Source organism: Brachycentrus maculatus, unplaced genomic scaffold, assembly GCF_059751285.1.
Source record: "Brachycentrus maculatus isolate JH-2025_06_01 unplaced genomic scaffold, ASM5975128v1 h1tg000670l, whole genome shotgun sequence".
NCBI lineage: Eukaryota > Metazoa > Arthropoda > Insecta > Trichoptera > Brachycentridae > Brachycentrus > Brachycentrus maculatus.
The window spans coordinates 249,647-270,153 of NW_028281403.1; positions in this window are offsets into that span (position 1 = coordinate 249,647).

Consider the following 20,507-nt stretch of genomic DNA (forward strand, 5'->3'; position numbering starts at 1 on the left):
AAGTTGAGGTACCTCTAATCATCTCATTATCGTCATTTGGAATTACATATTATCGTCATTTGGAATTACATATATGATTTAATCATCTCATCATCTAATCATCTCATTATCGTCATTTGGAATTACACATTATCGTCATTTGGAATTACATATATGATTTAATAACTTAATAAATTATCTGATAAAATAACTTAATAGCCAGTGTCTGATAGAAATTAAAAAATTAAAAGAAAAGATAAATTGTTAGCTTATTTTTAATTAAGTAGATACTTTCTCCCTTTTTTCCCCTATAAACTGATTTGCATTGGTAGTTTTCAAAGTGACAAAAGGGTTTTCAGAGTGACTGTTTAGAGTATATGTATGTAACCCCAAGTGCCCTAACCATTCCATTTATTAACAGCATCGCACGTATTTAAACGTTCATCACAAGATTTTACTGATAAAAAAACGATGTGAAAATCAAGGAAAACTAAGCATGATCTAGTATTTTAATAATTAAAAGTTCTCAGGTTAGAAGTCGGGATAATCAGCAAGTATGTATGAGAAGATGTATGATTGTGGACAGGCGAAGAATGTTTGTAAAGACGGTGTGGCGTGGCATAGTGTTATATTATCTCTGCCTACCCCTGCGGTAAAACGTCGTTGTGGTCAGTTAGTTAAAAATAAATAGTTTGTATAATTATAGTTCATTGTTCCTATTCTCATATTATTTTTTGACATCTCATCAAAGATAAAGAAAAATATGGAAGTCTGGGCATTTACAGGACTGACGACCGTCATAGGCTGGTTTAAGTGATCACCTTACACACGTGTAACATTCACCAATTCTACCCATTATTGACAACCACACTACTCAAATTCTTGGAAGTTCTATATATATGAACCAATTTAGAAACGTTGTTCTTGAATAACTAGAAAATCACTAGAGACATCTATTGGTGAGATATAAAGAAGCTTTTTACTAAGCAGAAACTCTTATATTAGTATTTTATTAAAATTAAACACTTGAATATACCACATTAATGAATATTAGTATGTGAGGTCCGAATCCTGGATATCCTATAATCACACACATGAGAAACGCCAGAAAATACAATTTTCATTATTTAGGCTTATAATTTGACCAGATAATTTATTAACAACATTTTGAGTGTGTCCGAATACTTGTTCAAAAAATCCTTAAATTTGATGATAATCCAGATTTTGTGAACAAGTATTTGGACACACTCAAAATGTTGTTCCTATTCTCTTTTACAGCTGTGAAACATGGCACCTAACAAGGACCCAGAGATTAGACGTCTGCGAAGAATTTTAAGCGTGCGGTGGGTTGACTTTGTGAGTCATGAAGAGATAAGGCGTAGGACCCACCAAATCAGGGTCTATCGTCAAGAAAAGGCCATGTAATCCGCATAATTTAATCAAGCTTGGCTCTTTTACAAGGCAACAGGTTCGCACCGCCCAGGACGACCACTGCTGACAATTCGTCGACAGTTCTCGTCTGAACTTAGGAACGCGGGACCTGGCTTGGGAGGATTCAAAGGAGCTGGAAAAGCCTGGAGACAGTTTGTGGACTCCATATGCTCCACAAAATGAGAAAATGTGGTTTAAAGACAAATCTTTTACAAAAGGAGTGTTTTACTTATTTTATTTTTCCAATAATTAAGGAAACACTTGTTTTTATACCACTTGAGTTTTATTAAAGACTACTTGTTTCGGAAGCTAAACTTCCATCGTCAGGTCTGAATAACAATTAAAATATAAAATAAAAAATGTTTTTTTTCAAATGTGTAATATTTTGTCAAAATTCTTGCATTCTTTTTTTTTTGACGTATCCATTTGATGTATTTTCTTTTTACAATCATATATAAGGTTTGTTGAGCCCTTCAAACTCTTTTACCCTCTGTATTTCCTCGATACATAAATATTTGATATGTTAGGGTGGTCGTCTGAAGAAAGAAAAAAACTCCGAACGAACCTTACACCGTCACACCCGTTGTGTTATATTTACATCAACATTTTACCCTTAAATTACATATTTGAATTTCAACAATCACCATAAAAACTTTAATGTTTTATTACATATTTTAATTTATGTATCATTGGTTTACAACATTTTGAGTGTGTCCAAATTCATAAAATCTGGATTATCTCCAATAACATAATATAATATAAGAGTTTTTGCTTAATAAAAAGCTTCTTTACATCTCACCAATAGATGTCTCTAGTGAAGTTCTAGTGATTCAAGAACAAGGTTTCTAAATTGGTTCATATATGTAGAACTTCCAAGAATTTGAGTAGTGTGGTTGTCAATAATGGGTAGAATTGGTGAATGTTACACGTGTGTAAAGTGATCACTTAAACCAGCCTATGACCGTCGTCAGCCCCGTAAATGCCCAGACTTCCATATTCTTCTTCATCTTTGATGAGATTTCAAAAAATAATATGAAAATAACTCCTGTAATTGGAGATAATCCAGATTTTGTGAACAAGTATTTGGACACACTCCAAATGTTATATTTGAAGCACTAACTTTATTATTTTCCATTTTATAATTCATATGTAACTTTGTTTTAAAGTAACCATAAATATTTTATTATAACTTAATAATAATGTCTACCGATCTCGAAGCTAACCACTTCTTTATCAAGACTGATTAATACTAAAACACTATCTACTAAAAAATATTAAATTTTTATAAACGTTGAGATGCCAATATTGATAATTTTGAATATTTTTTAGTAGATAGTGTTTTAGTATTAATCAGTCTTGATAATGAAGCGGTTAGAACCAGTCAAACTGGTTGACATTATAATGAAGTTATAATAAAATATTTATAGTGATTTTAAAAGAAAGTAACATTTAAATTACAAAGAATATAAATGTTCGTTTGCTCAAAATCTAAAATTTCCTAAAGCGAATCATTGCTTGCTTTGAAATTTTGACTAGGCCGGTAATTAAAAAAATCAACTGTATTGTCAGCTTTATCTTTTAACGTAACATAAAAACTCCCAATGCCGATTATGCTCATGGAGGAAAGCGTGTTTCTTGACAGCTGTTGATACTCATTTATAATATTTTCGTTGCTTCACAAGCATCTTGAAATTATACATATGGTATAAGAAATATGTACTTTCTATTCTTTTTATTTTCCATTTAACTAGACCCTAACCCGTGGCCGGATACAGCTGGTTAGAAATACAATTGTCGACCAGGAAAAATGTAAACTTAAAAAATGCAACCATTACGACATTTATGTTTTTGTTAAGTTAAAAAGGTGCTAAGGGCTAAGTGTAATGATGGCAAAGTAGGTACGCTGTTCTACTATGGATACAAATATTTAAAACTTTGTTCTCAAACATTCCTTCACCCCGAGAAAACAGCGCGAAGTTGAAATGTTTGAAATAGCTTTCGTGCACATTCGTGAAATAGCACAATTACGTTTTTACGAGATGTCGGGGGTCTTGAAGAAAACCAGTGGTCAGACAAGAGAAAAGCCGATACCCTTGCGTGCTATTTGTACACGCAGGCCTTGAGCGCTTTCAAAAAGGTATAAACACGTTATATGGACATTACTCGGACGGGAACCTCTCGGAATTAGTGTTTTAATGAAAGGGTTGTTTTACCCGTTTGACAGCGGTTTATGAGTAGAGACTTGTGATATTAGAGCAAGTGAGCAGCTAGGAGAGAGAGGAAGAGAAAGGGTGGTTTACCTTTTGGCTTCACCGAATGTCGTGGGCTTGTGCAAGTATGCGTATAAGCTTCGTTGTTTAGTTCAGTAAATAGCAAATATTTTACGCGGGTCTTACAGATTAAAGCACGCAGAAAATAAGACAACGCCGAGCAATACGCGGCAAACCGAGGCAAACATTAATTCGTAAATGTTAAATTAGAATATACTACCTGTTTCTAAAATAGAGTTTAGGAAATGAGTTAATAACCTCACCGGAGCGGAACTTCATTATTCTTCTTATATTAGTTGTAATAAAATCTCATCTTTTCCCAGTCAATTTAAAGTTTGTAATATTTTGAGGTCAATCTTTTAAAGTAGCGATTCGATAATATGTAGATAATTGGACGAGAGTAGAAATGAAATTTCAAGGACATGTGACTAATCTCGAACACAAAAGATGTTTTCATCGACATCAATTAATCAATGACGCTGTAAATATTAAATAAACAAAACATGTTTTTATGCATACAAAAAAAAATTGTTTTTGTTTTTATTTTGATGTCTCTCTCTTTATCTCTCTCTGTGTCTCTCGCGTTAAATCACTTTTATTATTTTTTAAAGAAGTTATACTTTTATCACATACGTGTTGCACGCGCTTTAATTACATATAAACATTGACCGGTTTCAAGGCAAATAGCTAACAAACTAACTAACTAACTGACCATCACGCCGCTTCCCCGCAGTGGTAGGCTGAGAGAATAGAGCGCCACACCACTCTGTCGTTGCAAACATTCTTCGCCTCTTCCACGTTCATGCATCTCCTCATACATACCCGCCGATTGTTACGACTCCTAACCTGACCACTTTCAAGTATTTGGCATACCTGATTGTGCCACGTTTTTCTCGGTCTTCCTCTGCTTCTTTTCCTGCTAACATTCGCCTCATAAATTTGTTTTACCGTTCTTTCCTCACTCATTCGTTCTACATGTCCAAACCATCTCAACACACCTTTCTTAATTTTATCGATAATGCTTATCTCAGCTTTGCATTCCTTCTTTATTTCACTATTCGTACATCTATCATACATCGTTTTGTCGCACATTCTTCTGAGAGATCGCATTTCTACTGCATTTGGCAAATAATAAGTTCTTCTCAAACCAATTAATAAGTCTTGAGCATAAACACCCCATATAATGTTAAAATATATTTGAGCTGTTTTTTTAATTTTTAAATCAAACATTAAAAATAAGCACGATATTCATTTTACCAATAATAAAATTTATAATTAAATATGAAACAATAATTGGATTTTGCTGTTATGAAAGCTAAGAAATCACTATTTTAATTAATTGTCAATAAGCTATTCAATGCTAAAACTTATAATGTAAATCTTTTTATGTAAAGTATTTTGTCGTTTCAGAAATAATAATTGACATTTGTATTAAAATATTCAACTTGAGGTACCTACAAAAATAAAAAGCAAATTCTAATTAATTTCTTAATGACAAATAGCAAAGGAAATTCATTTGAAAAAAATGTTTAAGAAGATTTTACTACAAAGAAAATAATACTATTGTGATGAGAATAGATGGTGAATTATGTAGCATAAGATGATTGAATTATTTACAGAGAGGAGAAAATATGTTTATCGTATTGAATAAAAAAATTGAGAAAGGTTCATTTATTATTATTAATCACTTATTTTATTTTGAATTTAAATTAATGTTTTTCATACAACAAAATGAATTGGTGGAACCATAATACATTTCAGGTTAAGGCTGAGATCTCGAACGTTCAAATTAGAACGTAATCAACTGCGCTAAGGGCTAGACGTTTTTCTGCGCTAAATTTTTTTTCGAATAAGTATTGGTATTTGACATTTTTTAAGAATATATCAAGATTTTTTTTTTCATATTTAAATTTAAATTATTATATTCTTTTAAAAATCATATATTTAATTCGAAAAAAAAAATCAATTACGTCAAATGTTATCAGGGTTTAAGGAAATTTAAATTGCGATTTTCGTATACTGGGCCTTAATTTCCTTCTTTTCAAAACTTTTGACATAAAAATCGTTGAAAGTTGTGCGTCGTGAATATGTAAGAAACTCATGTTCCATCAATTTTTTATGTATTTAATTAAAATACTCCCACGTTGATTAATTATTCGTTGAAGAGTTACAATTCTGAAATATTATTACTGCATACAGTTTCCTGACTAGCAAATACGTAATAGCTTTTTTTATTTTTTTCATGGAGATCTTATATGGTCCAACTGCCAAGTTTTCTCGTTGCTATTAGTTGTGAACGTTAATACCGCCCTCGATAAAGCACGTGTAAAATATTTAAGTTTGCATTCATGACAAAAGTATGAATTTCTCTTCCCTGCCAAAGAATCCTTTTTTATCGTGACATAGTGAACGAAACCTTCATAAATGGTATATTAGATTGATAGAACTTATAAATACATTAATTTTTCAGTGAGAAAGTACTTTTTTGTTTTTGTTAACTTTAAAGGATATATTATGCAATAACATGGTTCATGTGAGCACCATAACTTTTCTGGACATACTGCATTCTATCAACTCAATTTTTCATCACTTTTTCATATAGATTTGGCTGTTTTTCCGCAAATGCACGTTTAATATTGTTGTTAGATTATTAGCATACGCTTGTGACTTAACATAACCCTAAAGAAAAAATCATAAAATCTGTGCCGATAATTAGCTGGACCATTTCGATAGTGAGTTGATTAACTGAATAATGTCCACGAATTATTCTTAATTTTTTGTTGTTGATAAAACAAGTTAATAATTTTTGAACGTTGTTCAAGCGTGTATCTTTTCATGATTAAATGGCGTAACCTACTGAACACACATGTGGAGGTCCTCACCAAAAAGTTACATTTCCAATATTGCACAAAAAAATATTTAAATGGAAATCTGTTCTGGTTACTGTATTCTATGGAAATCTTTATTAAAGTTACAACAAAACGTGACCAATCCTGTGTTAACCTTTATGAAATCATAAAAACGCACCAAAACGTAACAATTTTACAAGCTAGAAAATAATATATTTTTTTTGCCATTATAACCATTTCAAATTGGATCATTGCTATTGAAAACCCCTATTTTAACGTATTAAGTACTATCAGACTCCCTCCTCTTTTGTCTCAAGGATGAAATATTCTATTAGAGATAGCTCTTCAATGTCCATTAACCATTTCCGGCGACAAAGTTTTCTTGTTAGCTGAATGCAACATGAAGAGCACTATGGACAGCTGCATGTGAGGCATACAGAAGCGGCATACTGTCGAATCTATTTTTAATTACGACAATTTACGTCTAAGAGGAAAGCAAGCAACATTGTGTGTTACTTAAATTCGTTAATTACATTTTTACATTGTATGAGAATGAAACATTCACACGTTTCTGTTTTATCTGTAGAATCAATAATTGTATCTATTTTTAATATTTTTTTACTCAGAAATTATCTTTAATTTAAAAATGGTATTTACAACATTTTGGATGTGTACAAATTTTTGCTCCGAAATCATGTAAAAAAAATAATTTCTGCAAATATTAAGCTTCATATTAAATTTAAACTCATGTTTTCAGGCGTTTTCCAGTGTGTTAATTAACTCGGTAAGAATCTTGCATATATTTACTCGTAATCTGAGAGTCTTCGATAAAATAAAAATAAAAAGTTTACTCTTATCAACCATAGATGCTGCCAAGAACTCATACTTGAAAGGACGTGTCAATTATATCATAAATGAAATATGAGTTCCAAAATTTTTAGTTGTGTGATTGACAACCACCATGCGTAAAATGTTGAATTTTAAGTATGTAAAGGTGATTTTACTTTAACAAGGTTATGATATAAAAACTAAACACCGATTGGAGGTATACTGATTTAAGGTGTAGGTACTGTAAATCTTTAAAAAAAATCGTGTTAGTTGTTTCACATTGCTGGGGAATTTTTAAACTACGGTAGTTTAATAACCTAACGAGGTGAAAATCAATTTTTAATTTTTATGTTTAAAAATATAAAGGTATACGAGTACATACTATATACACCTTAGTAGACCCTATAAATATTTGTTAGATTTTAATATTTAAAATGTATATATTATGGAGTTCTAGTAATCATGCACTAAATGAATCAATATTTACAGCCGTATCAAAAATAAAAGATTTCATTGAATACAAAATAGTTTTGTGATTATAATTGATTTAAAAACTCATTATAATTTCATTACTTGATTCGACAGTCACTTTGTGGTAAAATCTATCCATTTTTAATTAATGTTTTACTTAGTGAATACCGCTATTTCTTAAAATCTACTGTGACACGTGTGTGTTCGAAAATGATGCGGAATCATCGAAACACGTGTCATAGTAGATTTTAAGAAATAGTGGTATTCACTAAGTAGAACATTAATTAAAAACTCATAAGATAATATTTAAAAATTTTCAAAATTAGAAATCATTTCAGCGGTAAATTGAATTTTCAAGGAGATAAGAAAGTTTTTAATCGTCTTCGTAAGTGTGTTAAACTTGTCGACGAACAAAAATTTCTACCTACGACGGGGTTCTTCAATCACCTGACAAACAAGTTAACCAAATATGCGAACCGATTTGCTAAAACTTTTGTGTTTGGAAGTCTGTGAGTGCTCAAGATGGCAGGACCAAGTTTTATCTCGGAAGCATTTGAGACGTGTCACCGTCTTTTGTCCGTGATAATGTATTTTATAGGCGGGAGTTATTCGTTCACGATTTTAAAGGGTTAATTCGTTTACACTTACCGAAAGGAAATTCGAGTACATCAAACAATCATACTGGTGTGAGGCTAGACAAAAAATGTTGAAAACCTTGATATTTTCACTTTTTTTTCCATTAAAAATTAATTTAAATTTGAAAAGTTGAAAAATTTAAAGAACTGCATTTAAATATTATTATTGTATTGTAATATTTTGTAATTGTTAGCAAGCTTGGCTACCTTACCAGAGATCTCGGGTTCAGTATCCAACAGGGAATCAAATAAATACTAATAAATAGTGATTTTTCATTATTATATTTATTCAATTTTACCCTGGAGGGCAGATCACCTTCCTTCATGTATTAACGATCAAGATAAATCTGCGTTTATACGATAGAGTGCCCTATGTACCTTCAAGTGCAAATAAGGGTTTGAAGAAAAATATTAAAACAATGATTACATTTTAATAATGGTAAAGGTTTGAATTATGATTTTACATAATTTTATTTTAGAGTTGTTTTTTTTTAGTAGATTTAAAAAAATATAAGGGTGAATCTGAAAACCTTGATTGACGATCTCTTCTACTGCCTAGTAGTATGGGAAAGTTCTGTCTCCTCTGAAACTTAAAATTTTTTCGGGTAGTTAAATGTTATTTTAAAAGTAATTCAAATAGTTTTTGTTTTAAATATTTCTGTCGCTAATAGTCAACATAAGTCGTATTTTTAAGGAAGATATAAAAAAAATCTTGAAATTTATAAAAAAATATTTACGTATATAATTGCTCTTTACAGTAATTATGAGTTATGTTTAATTGTTAATACTTGTTTACTGTCAATCATTGTTCGAATGTGTTTTTTTTATAATTTTATTGGAAGGAAGAACAGCAGTTACAATATATGATACATACAGAATACAAAAAATAAAATCATGAGTACCAATTATAGTTCTTCACAACTATATATAAGAGAGGTCTATATAAAGGAAGAGACATGAGACAAGGATGAGATATGTTTTAAATAAAATAAAATAATGTTCATTATATTTAACACATCAAACTAATATTCTTATTAATTTAGATAATATCTCGCCTAAAGTGAAACAAATTTTCCAAAAATCTTTCAGCTTACATACAACATTGAAAAAAAAATCTTGAAACTTCTGGACCAACTTATGTATGTACCTGATAAACTGAAACGAAAAATCGCGACTTGAAGTAACCAATCATCTTTTCGTTACAGTATTACGAAAGATTTTCCCTTTTTGCCTTATTTCAATTATCCGTTTTCCCTTTATTTCTCATCTTCCAATTTTTATACTCCAAAATTTGTTTTCAACATTTCAACATATTTTTATAATACATATGACAATTTTTATTTATTGATTTTTTTCTTTTCGATTACTTTACTCAAAGGCGGATGTAGAAAAAATGTGTCATTTAGCCTCAACATCCATAATTGTACAACTCTTGAGATTCAAGTAACTTTCAAACGATTTATTACAGGAATATTGTTTAAAACGCACAAGGCACAGAAAAATCTGGTGAGAATGCATGAATGTAATTTTCAGCATACACATAATATAAATATCAATACCAGAAATAAATAAGAATTTTTCAATAAGTAAAGGTTTATCTTTTATATTGTAGAAATATAAATAAGGTAGTAAAACCTTATTTATTTTTTTATCTATTTTAATTAATATCGTGCAACATTTGATCCTTTTCATGAATCCGGCATATGGAAAAATCATTTGTCATCGTTTTATTTATAATTTTAAGTGACTTAATTAATCCCTTAATCATTTATATCCATAAGAAAAACATTTAGATTTGCATTATATTAAAATTAAACACTTGAATTTACCACTTTATCGAGTTTTATTTTTATTTACGACTAGTTTCGAAAACGAAAGATGTTTTCATCTTCTGGTACAAATTAAAACTGCATTATCAAATTATTGAATTGCATTATTAACTTGTAACGTTACAATAATTTTAATGTATATTGACAAATAAATATTTATTTCAATATATAAATAAATCAATTGTATAAGCCATTTTTCTAAGTTTATTAATGCAAGTGAGACAAGTTTCAAGAACTACACACGTTCACATCAACAGGTAAAAATGCAAACTGAAAATACAGTTTATATTTTTATCTGATGATGAAAACATCATGAGTTTTGAAATTTATGGTAACATTGATAAATTTAAAAAAATAGTACCAATCAAGTATTTTATTTTTATATTAAAACTTAACCAAAAGTAATCCAAATTTAGTATTTAAGTGAATATGTTAAGGTAATTGATTAATTTAATTTTTGTACAAAACTGTAGTCAGATAATAGGAATAACGGTAGAATATATGGTTTAGAAGTGCGTTTTTGAGAAAACAGAAGATGGTGGCGTTTCTGTGGAAATGTGTAGGACGTGTTCATTGTTTTGAACCAGTAATCTACACCCGTCCTCAGAATATCACACCAAAACAAAAAATAATTTTCGACTAAATACATATTTTAATTTGGTACGTATTCGTATATAATATTGTACAGTATTATTAAAAAACAGGTTATCCCTTTAATAGAGAGTACTCATGTTTAGGCAGGAAGTTCACTTTATAGGTTTTATTTATTAAACACTTCATATTGTCTTGAAAATTATTTCAATTCAAATATTTCAATTGTTTTTTTAATTTTATTTTTCATTTCAAAGTGGTGAATATAATATAACGTTACGCTTCAACATGTTTCACCGCTTGAAAAAAAGATAGTTGAGGAAGGAAGATACTTCCGGTACATTATTGTTTTTGACCTCATTGCACTTGTCAGTGTCTAGAAAAAAGGTCTGGAAACTTGAACTCTGCATGAGTGATGTCAAGTGAGAGTTGAAAATCAGTCTGAGAGCACTTAAGTTTTTTCCCACTTAAATGTTTGTGAACAACACATTAAATTAAATTCAACCCTAAGTTTAAGAAAGGAAACAATTGATTTGGCTAATCCGATTCACATTTGTCTATTTAAATATTATATATCGCTCACTCCTTTTAAGAACGTCATAAATTAAAAATCGTCGATTTTCAGTTGTGCATGTTTTCGGAATGCCCAAAAAATGTACTATATCCCAGCAAAAGCGGCATATTTTTAACTTAATATTTACCCGCCACAGGGCAGAAAGTGTTGTTTTTGCATTTTTAAGAAAAGGTTTTGTTTGATTAATTTTTTAAATGTACTTAATATTTTTCAAATAGAGAAAAAACCTTCAGGTTTTACCTAAAAAGATCTGTTGCACAGTAAAAAGTTCAATAAGTGGCTTGATATTTATTTTTAAAAATTGTATTACATTTTTAAACTTTAAAAACGTTCTCCTGAAAAATCAAGTTTTTTGATTTATGACGTTATTGAAAGGGGTGAGCGACATGTTAATAATGGTCTCCCTGCTTATTTCCCTAAAACTAACCATTACTTCCGACATATATTATTACTGTACATTATGTATGTGTATATACGCTGATATCCATAAATACCTCGATAAGTTATGTCCGTAGATAACAACGTCAAATACAAATTATATAGATAATAGTTTAGATTACGTCTTTCATTTATTACCCTTATATTATTATATTATATTATTGTATTACATTTTGATCGATATCTTCCGTATTTCTGGGGCGTTTTGTCAAATTTATTATCACTTACACTGTTCCAATAGAAGATAATAGAAATTATATTGATAGTTTTATCGGCTTTATTGTGTAGAACTATTTCTTGTAATGAAATACATATCTTTACTTATATTACAATTAAGTAACTTACTAACGATCACGCCGCTTCTTTTTAGGTATAAGAAGAGAGGATAGAACGCCACACCACTCTGTCTTTGCTAACATACTTCACATCTTCCACATGAATGCATCTTCTTATACATACCCGCCGATCATTCCGACTACTGACCTGACCACTTTTAAGTATTTGGAAAACATGATCATGCCAAGTTTTCCTCGGTATTCATCTGCTTCTATTACCAACCTCATTTGCTCATAAATTTGTTTTACTATTCTTTCTTTATCCATTCGCTTGACATCTCCTCATTTCTGACATCTGTCCATTTTATCAAGCCAGCCTTTCCTCGGTCTTTCTCCGCTTCTATGTTGAACTTAATTAGTCTCATATTTATTTTACCGTTCTTTCCTCACTCATTTGTTTTCATTCAAGTTTCCAAAACCTCTAAAAAAACTTTTCTTAATTTGTTCGTAGCACATTCGTTTGAATCCATTTCGAATGCATTCAATATACATAATACCTCATTTTCAGCTCTATGCTTTAATTCAATTGGTACTAGAACATATTTTTTTATTGGAAAATAACACGCGGATTTAATGCGCCATTCAGTGATCCCAACATTCATTCTCCTATCTATGATAAAGCTTTACCAATTTTTCCATCCCTAAAAAATAAACATGCAACATTTTTTTTATTAAAATGAACGACAAGGAGGAAAAAATTAATGTATCTCTTTTTAAATTTTCCGAGGTATGGTGACGAGAGAATATTCCTTTAACAAATCGTAGATAAATCGAAAAAAATACGGGTATTTTACATTTTGTAGAAAATAAGGTGATTTTTTTCTCTTTATAGAAATAGAATCGCTTGGGGTTACCCTCAAAACATGTATCTTTGTTGTATTAGAACATCAAAAGGATATTCATTTTGCCAAAGTAAACACGATGTTCTCATATTTTGGTTTTGAGAATGTATATGTATTTGTATGTAAATCTCAACGCATATATGGTATAAACAAAAGAATGTATAGAATATCTGAAAATGCAAAAAAATGATGCGATACACATTTATGTTGAAAAAGTGCTTTTATAAGTGTTGACAGTTACATCGAAGGCTTTCAATATCAGAACTTTGAACCGGTTAGACGTATTCGAAATGTGGTGACATTGTAGAATGCTACGCATACCATAGACGGACATGGTCAGCATACTGACTGGTACGTTCTTCTCTACCTCTCTCTTCTCTTACTCTCTTCTCTTCTCTACTGACAAAGTCCAAAAAGAGTCCTTTTCGGTGCATGTGGTTATATTGTAGTCATATAGGAGAAAATGATCAAGTGTATTTTTCACAAAAACGTGATCACTGACTATTTTATGTCCTACTAGCTAGGGATTTAAAACTTGGAAATATAATATATTGGCTTGTTAAAAATGACTAACTGCATTAATATTTATTTTATTAATGACTTAAATGGTCTTCATATATATATATATATATATATATATATATATATATATATAAATATATATATATATATATATATATATATATATATATATATATATATATATATATATATATATATATATATATATATATATATATATATATATATATATATATATATATATATATATATATATATATATATATATATATATATATATATATATAAATATATATATATATATATATATATATATATATATATATATATATATATATATATATATATATATATATATATATATATATATATATATATATATATATATATATATATATATATATATATATATATATATATATATATATATATATATATATTTATATATATATAAACATTTAAAAATATATTAATATTTATTATAATAAACAAATCTTACGAGAATTATAAAACTATTCATAAAAAATGTGAAAAATAATCAAAATAGTATTTTAAGAAAAAATGTAGGTTCCCTACAAAATTCATTTTATCTAAATAATAAGAGACAGAAATAAGGAACAAGGAAATGGAAATTTGAAATTGGCGAATGTTCAACCTGATATTCTTATCTAAGTATTTTTTCTCTTGTCACAGAGTTTAAAACAAAATGAAGATAACTTACGAAAATATAAAATTTATATTTCATCCACAATTTTTGGAGGCTCACGCGGAACGATGAAAAAGTTCAGGATTTGCGAATATTAAATTCTCCGTATTGACGTTCAATATCCCGGTGTCCGTCGACAATGAGAAAAAATAACGGGCCGCTGAATACTACAGAGAATAAGAATTGCCTTGACAAATCATAAATACAAACAGTCGACGCGATGTTTCATTTTATCCCGAGCTGTCTGCCATTTATTTTTATTGCGCCTACAGCCCCGAGCCCGCCCTGCAAAGAGAGGGAAGTTTTCCATTTCAAATGACTATAGACCATAGCATCAGAGATGGGCTAGGTAAGATTGCCACGAGCCGCTCCGCCCCGAAATTCGCGTCTCTTTAGCCAAGTACTCGTACTCCACATGGCCGTATTTTCGAAGCGCTTCGAAGCTGTAAAAACTGATTGCATGTCTCTGGGTCCCTGGTAAATTTATAATTACCATTGTTTCACTTTACGCCAAATGTTTGCAAAGTGTGGAAATACTTTTCATTTCGGGCAGGCGCTGCAGCGCGCTGTGGCGTAGTGGGTAGACGCTCGACTGCAAAACTGGCGTTGAGGATTCCCGCCAATTGCGAAATAAATTCAATAAATATTTATTTCTAACTGGTCTGGGTACTTGTATTGTATTTTTCACATCTACCTTTTCTATCCTTACTATCCTACCTGCAGACAAGCCTCTAAAATTGAGGCTTTGCGGGTTATTCCTTTCAATAAAAAAAACTATATTAATTTTTATTGCTATGCATGACAGAGAAATCATCTCATATGAAATATAACAAATACAAAATTTGTATTAAAACATATCTTGTTCTATCGTTTTGCATCGTTAGGCATACATCGCTCTCATTTGTTCCATTCCCTTGGCGTCGGAATGTACATATATCTATCTTTCACCTTCTCTCTATTTTATATCTTTCTTCTCTCTCGTGTAACGAAATATACCTAATAAACGTGACGCGTCCTTAAAATTTCACTCTCGTCCAAGTATCGATTGTCAAAGCGCTTAATTGTCAGTTGCCTAAGAAGTTAATAGATAAAATAATATGTTTTCTATGAAACTGACCATAGCAATAACGATATACCTGAATTTTACATTAGGCTGAAAATATTTTTTCTGTTTTCTCCATTCATTACACAATTTATTATAAAATTTTGATTAAGACATTTAAAAATATTATTAATAAAAAATTCAATCAAATATTCAAACAAAATATTTGATAATTATAGCGACAGAGCCGTAAATTTAAAAAAATCCTTATTTTGGATTTGCAACTTTATCATTGTGAAGTGAAGGGAGATTCGGAATGCTTCGGTGGCAAATTAGCATATTAATAATTTGATAAATCACCCGGAGTGAGCATTAATTATCATTTTGCAAAAACGTAAATAAATAATAGCGTTCGCCATCTGCAGGAATGATACAATTAGGACAACAATCCTGTGTTGAGTTTAAAATTTGGACAGTTTGTCGTTTCTGAAATGAATAGAATTATTAGAGGTATTTTCAGAAGAGCTTTAAGCAATCAATGCCTGTTACACTCTCAGCGGGGGTCATATATAAATATAAACATACTCATCTTCTACATATTATTTAAAAAAAAATCACAATCAAAAAGCCAAAATCATTTATGAATATTTAAGATAATTATGTTTTTACTTATTTGGTATCCTAAGTTAAAGTATCAAATTATATATTTAATATTTAATTTTGTTAGTTTACGGTTTTGTAAATTTTTATTTGTAACAGCATATAACTGATCTTACATAAAAATCGGATTTAAAGGATTGTGATATCTTTTACAGTTTAACTAATATGTTAACCTAATATTTTTTTAATGTTTTAAATGACTTACGATACGTATCTATTAATTTAAAGAAGATACAACTCATTTTGCAACATAGAAATTACTTTTAATTAAGCTTCATACACTATGTTAGAACTGCTAAACAAAATGTACTCGCATATATTTAGATTGCTCGCGTTATTAATGAATACATTTTTTATGTTAGTTATGCGAGTAATATAGTCATAATTACCACAGTTTTCTACTGGACGTGACTCTTCCAGTGCAGGCATGCCACTTTCTTAACGTCAAAGGCCCATCATGTCAGGGGCCTACCCATGTTTCTATGTCCTGTTCTAGGCCTCCAGTCAAGCATCTTTGTCCATTTATTATAAGACATACGTGCCATATAATCTGCCTAGTTCCACTTTTGTTCCGCGATTCTGTGTGCTATATCCGTCACCTAGGTTTTTTCCTTTTTCCAAACATTCGTTTTTCGATCATTTTGTACCATAATCATTTATGATTGTTTTCGATAATTGTGTTTTATTTTATCATCAATATGTGCCAAAAACAATAAAAATCGTTATAGGTATGAAACTTGTAAAAAAATTATATAAAACTAATTTTTTGATATTAAAAAGCGAACGTTTCTAAAAGTTTTCGAATACTAATTTGCTATGATAAATTCTGAATATAATAATTTCAGCGATTACCTCATCAACTTATATTATTTCAGGAAGTTTTTACACGGAAACTCGGTAGCATTCCTCAAAAACACTTTGAATGCGAGTTTATTTAAGATCTTATCAGAACTTAGTCCGTAACAATTTCCATATTATGGAAATTTCTAAACTAACGGTAAGAAAGCAACTGTTTCCAATAATGTTACTAATTAAATTTCACGCCACAATCTTTCCCCACCTTCGAGCACATAATTGGGAATTCTTTAGGAGAATTATGTACTAGCGAGGATTCAATTATCGCATTCTTGCCGGATGTAATTAATAATATTTCTGGTTCGTGGTAGAGTTTCCCGTGGCCCGTCTCGTGCTTTGCTTCTCTTTCCGAACCATGTTTGAGAAACATATAAGCACGTACATAGTAGCCTCGCGGGCTTTCTTTACTTGCGGAGTTCGGATTGAAATTGAGCTACACCGATATTTATTGACTCTAATTACCTATAAAACATTATTTTATTCAAACAATTCCTGTTTTTAATAAGGTATTGGAAATGCATTAATTAAACTCTGGGACTATTTAAGACAATTAGTTCCATCTTCAGGACTAAATATAAACTTTAAGTTTACATTTAGACCTGAAGATGGAAGCTTAGCTTCCGAAACTAGTTGTCCTAAATAAACTCAAGTGGTAAAAAAACAAGTGTTTTCTTTAATAATTTCAACATTTCTTACTACAGAGTAAAAGCCGAAACAATAAATAAAATAAGATTTGGGACTGTAAAATATTTTATATTTTCATCACAGATTTTAAAATAACATATTTCTGATTTCTGAATAACACAAAATAATTAAACTACGTAAATGGAGATTTTCCTTATTTTTCGAAATTTAAAAGTTATCTTTAATTTGTATTTGATAAATAAATCACATAACTGAAAATGCATAAAAATTGACATACGTAAATGCAGATGTACATAGAAAAGAAATTCCTTTTATTTTTCTAAGTGTAAACATTGAAACGCTGCAAATTTTTTGCCAATCGTCGTCTAAAATCAAAATTTAATTAAATTTTATCATTGATATTCATTAAGACTACAAAACGTTGTTTATCGCTTTGTAATTTTATTAAATCTTAAATATTAAATAGATTAAACACTTGATTAAAATTATTCACAACATTTTGAGTGTGTCCAAATACTTGTTCACAAAATCTGGACTATCTCCAATTACAGTTCAATTCTGCTTAGGAAAAAGCTTCTTTACATCTCACCAATAGATGTCTCTAGTGAAGTTCTAGTGATTCAAGAACAAGGTTTCTAAATTGGTTCATATATATAGAACTTCCAAGAATTTGAGTAGTGTGGTTGTCAATAATGGGCAGAATTGGTGAATGTTACACGTGTGTAAAGTGATCATTTTAACCATCCTTTGACGGTCGTTAGCCCTGTAAATGCCCAGACTTCCATGTTCTACTTTATCTTTGATGAGATGTCAAAAAATAGTACGATTAAAACTTAAACTGTTATTTTGCACTACTACTCCTAATGACCCTTAAAGTGGTCTAAAAGGGTTGCATTATAAAAGTGGTCATCGACCCATTTTTCCAGGAAGTAAGCGTAATTAATTTTTTTTTTTTTTTACCTACTGAAACAACACTTATCGTTACTTACATTACGCTGTTATTGCGTTGGCTTTCCGGTTGGATTGATGCATATATAATGAAATTCATCTACTAGCAACACCTCGACATACTCAGATTATAAAGAGGTAACAGGTCAGTGATGAAATTTATGTTTAGAAATTCATCACAACACACCTGACTTCGATCGCAATTGTTTCTAAATCATAAATATGTTGATAGATTTCATATTTCATTAAATAAATCGGGGTTTCTTCAAGGGGAAAACATTATCTGCTTAACAATGGTTTTTGTTTAAAATGAACCAGCATTAAGTATTGAAAGTAAAAAAAATTGCTTTGAAAATAAGTTTTTTTTCCTTTCTTTAAATAGCTCTCCTCTACTTGATATATAGCTCCAGACAGAGATTCTTCAGACACTCACTTCACATACATTTCTGAGCGACGACATTTTTATTTTTCCTGTGATTTTTAAGTAGGTAAATATAATCAAGAAATAAGTATCTCTTTATGAATTATAAAATTACAAAATATATATTACAGAAGACGCAAAACCGTATTCATAATAGGTTTTTCGTTACCGGTGTTCACAAAAGTTACTGGAAAATTTTAAAGCTTTTAAAAATGTAATGATAAATTATGACTTTTTTAAAATTTGAGTTGTGTGGTTGTCAATCATGGGTAATGTTACATGTGTATTTAATGATCACTTAACCAGCCTTTGACAGGTTGTAAGCTTTGTATATGCCCATACTTCCATATTCTTTTTCATGTATGTTGAGATGTCCAAATTGTAGAATGAAAAGAACTCGTATTTTCAAGTCGATTGTCAAAAGTGAATGCAAAAACGGTCTATTTTTTCTTCTTTGACGAATACTTTTAACTACTTGGCCTTCGTTACTGTGGGGGCGATCAGTGTCATAAACGTATTTGTCTTATTTAGTACTAAAACTCGACTTTAATCACTAGACATCTTTAAAATGTGTTTATTGGGTAAAATGGGTGTGATCATACTTGTGATTGTTTATGACCATTTTATTTAGTGCACAAACTGTCTCTAGTATAAGTCTTATAAGAAGAACCCTTTACCCTCGACAGCAATCTAAATCGCTCAAAATTAGAGGTTCACAGCTCGGCTTGCCCCATGGCGTGATGACGTCAGTGCGATAAAACGATGAGTGGATATTTACATTGAACGGTCCCGAGCGCAAAATTTCGTGACCCTTACTTTTAGAACATGAGGGAGCGGGAGATGAGGTATGCATTTTTGAACACTGTACATCCTTTTCTAATAACTGACAAAACAAGCTTTCTTAAAAAAAGTCAATTTAATAGTTGTGCCAAAAAAAAACAAATTGTATTAATTAGTCTACCTATGCAGAGAGAATAGAACGCCACACCAATCTGTTTTTTCTAACAATTTTTGGCTGTTCCACATTCATGCATATGCTTATACGAACTCCTGACCTTAATTTTTAAGCATTTGAAATACTTGATCGTGTCAAGTTTTCCTCAACACATTTTATTTATTTTAACGATAATCCTTATCCCAACCTTGCATTCACTCCTTATATCACCATTCTAACAACTATTATAAAATGCCTTGAGAGAATGCTTTTCAACTGCATTGAGTCAACTTTTATCCCTCTGTTCCCAACTCTATGCTTCAATTCTATATTTAAGGGTTGGTTCTATGTTATTCTCAGGCTTGCATTCATTCCTCATATCACCATTCGAACATCTATCATACAACGTTGTGATGTATATTTGTCTGAGAGAATGCATTTTAGCTATATTTAGTCTACTTTTATCCTTTACAACATTTTGAGTGTGTCCAAATACTTGTTCACAAAATCTGGATTATCTCCAATTACAGGAGTTATTTTCATATTATTTTTTGACATCTCATAAAAGATGAAGAAGAATATGGAAGTCTGGGCATTTACGGGGCTGACGACTGTTATAGGCTGTTATATTAAGTGATCACTTTACACACGTGTAACATTCACCAATTCTACCCATTATTGACAACCACACTACTCAAATTC